Genomic DNA, 8,648 nt, shown 5'->3' with positions numbered 1-8,648 from the left:
ACCCTAACCACTGGGCTCTGCATCTCAACATACACACACACACGTGTGTATGTATATATGCACATGTACGTATATATGCATACAAACATATATATATACCTCCCACACACATATATATATACATGTATATGCACATATATATGTGTATATATTCATGTGCATGTGTGTTTAATAAATATATATGTACATATATGCATAGGTATAAACTTGTACATATATATATATGCTCACTTGTATGTATATATATATATATATATATATATATATATATATATATATATATATGCATATATATATATATATATATATATATATATACATATATATGCATATATATATATAATATATATATATATAATATATATATATATATAATATATATATGCATATATATATATATATATATATATGCATATATATATATCATCTTCACCTTGACCGACCAGTCCATATTTACCAAGATGTTTTCGTCGCTTTGAGACTGCGACCTGTTCACTGATAAAATTTTGTGCTGCTTCACATATATATATATATATTATTATATATATATATATATATATATATACATATATATATATATACATATATATATATATGTCTATATATGCATATACATATATATATATATATGTATATATATATATATATATGTCTATATATGCATATATATAATATATATATATATATATATATATATCTATATATATATATATATATATATATGCATACACACATGCATACATAAATACTTCTCCACTCTCATTAATTCTACCCCGACTTAGTCATGGGATCTTTCCTTTCGAGAAAGCACCCAGTACATACTATAAGTTAGTTGGTGTTAGAAAGGGCAACCACCTGTAGAAAACCTGTCAAAGCTCATGTTGGAGCTTGGCTGTGTTCTGCAACTTGCTGGTTCCTGTCAAACCATCCAACCCATGCTAGCTTGGAAAAATGGATGTTAAATTTGGAAGGCTAATAATGCTTCCCAATTATACGATTCCAGGTTCAGTCCCACTGTGTAGCAGCTTGTGCAAGTGTCTTCTACTATAGCCTTGGTCTAATCAAAGCTTTGTCAGTAGATTTGGTAGATAGAAACTGAAAGAAGCCTGTCATGTATGTGTGTGTGTATGTATGTATGTATGTATGTATGTATGTATGTATGTATGTATGTATGTATGTATGTATGTATGCATGTATGTATGAACGCATGCATGCATGCACATATGTATATCCCTTTGATCACCTTGACCGACCAGTCCGTCAGGCATCCATTTGACACCGCTGGCCACAGCATGCTGTTCATTCCTCTTTGGATCGTGTCTTTCTCATCCACATGATCGCAATTGTCCTCCTGAAATCGTAACTCCACCGTCATGGAGGTCTTCCGGGTGGTCTTTTCCACTTGCGCAGGTACCACTCGACAACTGTGCGGGTCCACCAATTATCGGTGAGCCGGGTGACGTGTCCAGCTCATCTAAACTTGCTGCGTGTATACTCTGCGATGACATTCCTCACGCCGGACTTCATGCTGATGATCTCGCTACTGATGTGCTCTCTGAACGAGATACAAAGCATTTGACCTTTCCATGGCTCTTTGTGCCGTTACCAGTCTTTGCTCTTCTCTCTTTGTGGTAGCCCATGTTTCACTACCATATAACATTGCAGGTAGAACTGTACTGTTGATGAGGTTAGCATAGGTGGTCCTGTCCAACCTCTTGAGCACATCCCTTATGCCATTAAACATCTTCCATCCATATATGTATATATCTATTTTTCTTTACTACTCACAAGGGGCTAAACACAGAGGGGACAAACAAGGACAGACAAACGGATTAAGTTGATTAGATCGACCCCAGTGTGTAACTGGTACTTAATTTATTGACCCCGAAAGGATGAAAGGCAAAGTCAACCTCAGCGGAATTTGAACCCAGTACGTAACTGCAGACGAAATACGGCTACACATTTCGCCTGGCATGCTAACGTTTCTGCCAGCTCGCCGCCATATCACTACACAAATGTATATGTCACTACACAAATGAATAGGGATAGTAAAAAAGTGTTGAGTACTCTTTTGAGTACCCTATAAAATATCAACTAGAACAACTGGTGATAATTGCTGTGGACCATATAATCCATGCAAATTACATTTACGCTTCTGTCCAATTAGTAAATTCAAAGCTCACATCTGAAGATATCAGAGTATAGTATGAAACCCTAGGATAAAGAGAGAATTAAAATGATGTGTTAATTCTGCACAGAAATCAAGCCATATTTTTATTAACTATTGTATTACGTAGATCAAGCCAATCAACATGAGCAAATCCTTTGTAGATTATTCACTCAACATTTGGTACCTTTATTACTGTTTATATTTTGTTTGTGAGTGCATGTATCAATATTCTTAGTATCTTTAGTGAGTAATCAGTAAGCCTGATTTTATTTTTACTGATTCCCTTATATTGGTGTCTCTGTGTGTGAGAAGAATCTGTATAATACATCGCATTAAATGTGTTAAAGTGTGTAGTTTCAACCTTATTATATCCTCATTTCAATTCCTTCTGAACTCTACCTCACATTTGTTTCTTCAAATAGTACCAGTAATTATATAAGGGATACAATTTAATTTGTTTGACTTTAATATATTATGGCTCAATATCACTATACGAAGTAATTATCATTGTCACTGCCACTGCCCCCTCCTCCACCACCACCACCTTCTTCTTCTTCTTCTTCTTCTTCTTCTTCTTCTTCTTCTCCTTCTTCTTCTTCTCCTCCTCCTCCTCCTCCTCCTCCTCCTTCTTCTTCTTCTTCCTCCTCCTCCTCCTCCTCCTCCTTCTTCTCCTCCTCCTCCTCCTCCTTCTCCTCCTCCTTCTTCTTCTTCTTATTCTCCTTCTTCTTCTCCTCTTCTCTTCTTCTTCTTCTTCTTCTTCTTCTTCTTCTTCTTCTTCTTCTTCTTCTTCTTCTTCTTCTTCTTCTTCTTCTTCTTCAATATAATTGCATAGACCATTTTGCATATTAAGCACAATCATGCCAACTGGTACATATGACTGGCAAGGTAATATCATTTTATTTTGAAACTGTAATACACTACATATATAATATAACACTATTAAACATGGTGAAATATAGTATTGGCTTTTAAACCTATAAAAATACCTAATACTATATTACAGTTACAAGATGAAACACTGTTGCTTTGCCAAATATTAAATAAAGGTATGAACTATAGGTGAAATTTGTTTTTCTGCTTTTACCTAAATATTTATTTTTTCTTCAGATTTTAAATATGCATTTCCTTTTTTTTTTATCACATACATTGTGCTCGTGAAGAAAGTACATTTTTGATAATTGGGAAATTAATCTGGCATTATCATACCTGCAGGCTATTATAAAAAAAATTCAGTTATATACTGTATTATATTCAATTAAGCAATCTTTGATGCTTTAACATGACTTTATAAATTAGGATTATATTTTTCTTTGTATCTTCAACTTAGTGCTGTCATTGTAAACCCGTACTGTATTTATCTTGGAAACTGAAAAGCTTACACGGATGAATTAGCCGCAGGGGATACCGAGTATTTTTGTACAGCTGGTTCTAAGATCAACTCATCTACTTACACAAAAAGTATATATTGTTATTGATCAAATATAAGCTTAAGTCCTGTTATATCCTCTCAATGCACACAGTTTTGTTTAGCAGCTTCTGCCACATGACCAGAGCATAAAATCTTATATAGCTTTTAAATTAATCACCATTAATACAGTAACACTTTTTAAATATAGTGACATTAATCATATGATTTTAAACAACACACGTCTTATATATTCAATGGAAAATTGTGCAATATGGAAGACTAGTTGAAAACAGGGAAGCAATTACAGGCAGTTCTTTTAAGGTATATTTTGGAACTTTCTTTAATATTCTGGTGACAAGTAATTATGCATGAAAGTAAAATTATAGATTTACAATTATTTTACAAAATGTTGTATTGATTGTGCATCATGCAGATACGTGGGTGTACATATGTATTGGTGTGTGGTGTGTGTGAGTGTGTATACATTCATACAAATATGTATATATCAATCTGCATTTACATATACATATAAAAACACATATATACAGACACATTAATACATAAGACATATATATATATATCTTTATATATAAAAGAGAAGTTGTGTGTCTGTCTCCTACGATTTAGATTCCTAACTACTCCCACATTTTGAGGTGCAGTTTAACCAAAACCGGGTATCTTATAGTCGTGATTTATATCGAGCCCTTCTGGGTATTAGCGCCCGTCTATGATGAGTCTACGATTTAAAAAAAAATTTACCATCATTTTTTTCCATTTTAATGCATTTTTTTCGCTATTATATAAGGGAAGTAACTTTCTAAAAATGTCTACGATGAGTCAACGATTTAAAAAAAAATTTACCATGATTTTTTTCCATTTTAATGCATTTTTTTCGCTATTATATAAGGGAAGTAACTTTCTAAAAATGTCTACGATGAGTCAATGATTTAAAAAAAAATTTACCATAATTTTTTTTCCATTTTTAATGCGTTTTTTTGCTATTTTTTGGCTATAACTCTCTAAAAATGCTTATATAGTTATTTCCCTTACAAACCCGAGCAACGCCGGGCGATACTGCTAGTTATATATACTAGCAGAAAGACTGCCCTCCGGGTGGTTTTCTGCTTGCCACTCAATAATATTTCCAGATTTGATTCCCAATTCTAATAATTTTTTATGATATTTTATGTCTAAATATTTCTTCTTTGTATAATAATGCTCACTTGCTTAGTAAATATTATTTCCATTATTTTAACCACAATCATAAACTCTCTTTTTTTTAAAGAGTCAGTCTGTTATATATATTTATCATTAATAATTGGTAGAACTTACATAGATGTGCATAGATAGATGGACGCACGGACGGACAGACAGATGGATTGAGGGAGGGAGGGACACACATACACACACACACACATACACAAAAGTCTGGTGCTGTAAGAACACATGGGAATGGCGTTCATTTTCAAATATATCCAAATTAAAAATGATCTAATATAACGATATCATTCATTTGGTATGTGTTGAAATATGCCAAAACAATTTAATTCCACTCAAATATGTTACTTTACATTTATGTGTTAATTTATCCGTTAATTCTATTTATTGAAACTTGCTAAAAAGTATATTTTGCTTTAAAGTACATCTCCTTGTAGATACGATTGTCAGTAATCGTACTGTTACCATTTCTCTCAGCCAATATTTTTACATTAGCCTTCTTTCGAACTCTAGATAATGCAACATGTAGCTGACCATGTGGGAAGAATTGTGTTGGAAGATATATTCCAATTTATTCAAAAGTCTGTTCCTGAGCCTTGTTGCACGTCAAGGCAAAAACTGGTTTGACAGGAAATAGTTTGCTTGTAAATGTGAATGGAAACTCCATTTCTTGAGATACATGTGGTATTCTTGGGATTAGCAGAGCTGATCCTGCATAAGGACCAGAAGCAACCTCAACCTCAATAACATGATCATGTAAACTGACAATGATGTAACGTGTGCCATTGCAATGTCCGTTAGTAGCATCTAAATTTCTCAGAAGCATCATGAATCATTTTTTCTTCAGTTTGAGAAAGTATGTGTTAGTCTGTTGTAATGGGTCCATGCAAGCAATCCTAATGTCTAATTGAACATGTGGTGTATCTCTGCCAGGTTTGTCAACCACCTGCTGACCACTGAGCAGAAAGAACATTGCATAAAAGTCTGTCAAGATTTCCATCAGCATGCCACAGATGACCCATCCTTCATGTCGAGCATCATCACCGGTGATGAGAGTTGGGTCTATGGGTACAAATCTGAGATGAAGCAGCAGTTGTTACAATGGGAGAGCCCTTCATGTCCCTAACAGACGAAGGCATGACAGAACCGTAGCTCAATCAAGAGCATGTTCATCATTCTTTTCAACATCGGTGGTATTGTGCATCAAGAATTCATCCTCCAGAGCCAGACCATCATTCAAGAGTTCTACTGTGATGCTTTGAAGTGCTTGAGGGAGGACATTTGGTGAAAGTGACTGGATCTGTAGTGCATGAAGAATTGAATTCTTCACAACAATAATGCACCCTGTCACCGAACTCTCTTTCTTTACTCTTGGTTTCTCTCTGGAAACAACATGGTATCACTTCTACACCTGCTCTATTCACCAGATTTAGCACCTGTGGGCTTCCACCTCTTTCCCAAGATGAAAATGCAGCTCAGAGGTCACCATTTTAACACCGTTGTCAGGATTCAGAGCAAAGCAGAAAGTCCTTGGCTTGCTTATGCAGAAGGTTCTCAACTTGCTTATGCAGATTATCCTTGACTCCAAAACTGGCAGGAACACTGGGACCAGTGTATTGCTGCACAAGGTGACTATTTCAAAGAAGATGATGTTAAAACTTAGGTAAATAAGTTATTTTTTTTATTAAATATCGCTAGTCTGGGAACTTTTTGATGAGTACACAAGAAAGACTTTTAACATTTCAGGCTGAATTTCATCCTTTCCATATCTGAGCACTTTAATCACCTGTATGATTTCAGCCTCTGACAGGTCAGTATTTTCCCCCTTAACACCCCAGGAAATTTTATAATGACTGGATTTAGGAGATCAACAAAGTATTCACTCCACCTCCTAAGGATACTCTTCTAAGTAGAGCTAAGAACCCCATCTAAGTTCTTAATGAAGATGTGGAAGATGACTTCTTGTTATGAAGTTGGCACGTTGTCTGCCCAAATATTTTATCGGTCAATCTAAAGTCAGAGTCCACCTTAACTTCAAAGTCCTGGAAAAAGCATATGACTGCATGCTGTGGAACATGCTGTGGAGAGTTTTACAGGCATTTGGGATAAATGAACAACTTCTGGTTGCTGTTAAGTCCCTTTGTGTGAATGCCCAGGTATCTGTGTTTGGGTAAATGATGCTATGTCAAAACCTTTCAACATGGGTGTTGAACTTCAGCAGGGGTGTGTATTGTCACCTTTCTTTTTTATAATCTTTATGAACTGAATTGACATATACAGCTGTTGTGGAAATGGAATCACAATCAGGGACGTAGGATCTGTCAACTGATACTTGCAAACAATTAGGTGCTGCTGAATGAGTTTGTTGCTGAGTGCTACAAGACAGGATTGAGAGTTAGTGTTGTGATGACCGAGGCACCGGTCCTCTCAAGAAACTCTTCCCAGTGCACTTTCCATATTAATGGAATATCATTAAGACAAGTTTGAGTATCTTAAGATTACGTGTTAAGTTTAAGGGTTTATAAATTATAGGAATATTGATAGGAATTATTATATCATTGTTGTTAAATTTTTGATCAAAGTGGGAGCTATGTTTATGATATGTAATAATTTTTAGATTTATAAGATTAAAATATTTAAGGGTTGATTATAGTGGGGTGAGGGAGTTTTATTTTTTTTTAGATAAAATCTCGATGATTTTGGTTTTATCAAGATTTTGAACGAGTGGTTTAATACTATTATCTCGATATAAATCAGTAAAAAGAGTAAATAATAAAGTAAGGTATTTTTTTCTTTTTGTGTTTTGTTATTGTGTTTTGTGGTGATTGTTTTTTTTTTAGTAGAAAATTTATTTATGTTTTATTTATTTTTTGAAATTTCATTAATTCCTACCTTGTTATTAATTTTAAGTTGGGGTTATCAACCTGAACGTTTACAAGCTGGTATATATATAATGTTATATACGGTTAGAGCTTCTTTACCTTTATTATTCATGAGTAATGGAAGGCAGGAGACTGAAGTGAATGCTAGAATTGCAGGCATTGTTTCAGTACTGCATCGCTCCAACCTTTATTCCTCAGAAGAGTTTGGTAAAAAGCCACACTTGCTATTTTCAATTCAGTTTTTGTGTCTATTCTCACCTATGGTCATGAATTTTGGGTAACGGGTAAAGGAGAACGGTTGCAAATACATGTGGCCAAAGTGGAGCTCCTCTGAAGGATTTCTGAAGTAATGTTAATCAACCAAGGGCCATAACTTGGAGATCAGGTAGTCTTTCCAGGTGGAGCCACCACTTCTCTGCATTGAGAGGACACAGTTCTAGTCCTACAGACAGATTAGAATGTCTCAGGAAAGAATCAGAAGATGGATCCTTTAAGCTGAGCCAATCAGTAGGAGATTTAGGGGTGGACCCAGAATGAGATGATTGGATAATATCCGTGGTCTCAGTTGGTCAGGCTTGGGAATCTATCAGGAAAGTCTATTGACAGTTGTGGAGGCACATGGCCAAGTGGTTAGAGCAGCGGACTCACGGTTGAGGGATCATGGACTCGAATCTCTGACCGGACGACGTATGTGTTTATGAGCGAAAACACCTAAGCTCCACGCGGCTCCGGCAGAAGGTAATGACGAAACTTCGGCTGACTCTTTCGCCACAACTTTCTCACACTCTTTCCGCCTGCATCTTGCAGCTCACCTGCGACGAACCGGCGTCCCATCCAGGTGGGGAACCTATACTTTAAGGAAACCAGGAAACCGGCCCTTATGAGCTAGGCAAGGCTCGAGAAGGAACAAACAACAACAACATTGATCGTTGCTTCAGACGGATGTACCTGAGGACTCTACCCCCATAAC

General features: G+C 35.5%; 1 protein-coding gene across 17 annotated transcripts in view; it reads left to right on the top strand.

Annotated features, from left to right (window-relative positions):
* Window positions 1-8,648, top strand: part of LOC115220674 (poly(rC)-binding protein 3) — a 258,024-nt gene that overhangs the window by 38,527 nt on the left and 210,849 nt on the right. For 2 of the 17 annotated variants that reach the window (XM_036510554.1, XM_036510555.1), the window contains exon 1: window positions 3,803-3,899. The exons of the other annotated variants lie outside the window; for them this stretch is intronic. The gene's annotated coding sequence lies outside the window, so the exon portion shown is untranslated. Of the gene's footprint in view, window positions 1-3,802; window positions 3,900-8,648 lie in introns of those variants that run through there. 17 annotated transcript variants of the gene reach the window in all.

Source organism: Octopus sinensis, linkage group LG17 (genome assembly GCF_006345805.1).
Source record: "Octopus sinensis linkage group LG17, ASM634580v1, whole genome shotgun sequence".
In the NCBI taxonomy this organism is placed as follows: domain Eukaryota; kingdom Metazoa; phylum Mollusca; class Cephalopoda; order Octopoda; family Octopodidae; genus Octopus; species Octopus sinensis.
The sequence above is the reverse complement of the archived record's forward strand: the minus strand, read 5'-3'. Positions and strand labels throughout refer to the sequence as shown.